Source organism: Orycteropus afer, unplaced genomic scaffold, assembly GCF_000298275.1.
Source record: "Orycteropus afer afer isolate SDZICR_OR568_19922 unplaced genomic scaffold, OryAfe1.0 scaffold00489, whole genome shotgun sequence".
Taxonomy (NCBI): domain Eukaryota; kingdom Metazoa; phylum Chordata; class Mammalia; order Tubulidentata; family Orycteropodidae; genus Orycteropus; species Orycteropus afer.
In genome coordinates this window covers 748362-748889 of record NW_006922076.1, presented here as the reverse complement: position 1 = coordinate 748889, position 528 = coordinate 748362, and the positions used below count along the sequence as shown (strand labels likewise).

The 528-nt window shown below is 57.6% G+C and overlaps 1 protein-coding gene across 1 annotated transcript in view; it reads right to left on the bottom strand.

Moving 5' to 3' along the window:
- ADGRD1 (adhesion G protein-coupled receptor D1) overlaps nt 1-528 on the bottom strand; it is a 98386-nt gene that overhangs the window by 65024 nt on the left and 32834 nt on the right. The gene's annotated exons all lie outside the window — the stretch shown is intronic.

Here is a 528-nt window from a genome sequence, read left to right as displayed (position 1 = left end):
ACATTTCTACGTGGAGGTCAGGGGAACAGGACCCAGAGGTGACATGTATTGAGTGTCGACTGTACTAGACAGTGCTTGTCAGAGAAATCGCTACGGCCCCACTCAGTAGTACTCATTTATGCAGCGCCGACTGCATTCCAGGTCACAGTCACCCTACTAGCAGCAGTACTCAGAGAGAACGTCAGCTCCTGCGAAGCACTCACAGTCACCCTTACCACCCAGCACAACAGCACTCGGAGATCATCAGTGTTTACTGAGCACTGACCGCCTGCGGGGTCTGCCCCGTGAGCTCCACACATGCTCCCTGACCACTTACTGTGAGTAACTGACCCATGAGCCTGCGAAGACCCCCCCCCCCTCGTTGGCCCAGTCTGAGGCCCTGGTGCTACGACAGGACACGCCAAGCCCACAGCGCCCAGAGCCCACCTTTGCCCTGGCCCAGAGATTGTTCTGAGGGTGTTCTGAGAGAAAGCCCCTCAACTTCAGCTCTCTGAGCACTGTCACCTCTGGGGCCCCAGGGAGACAGTC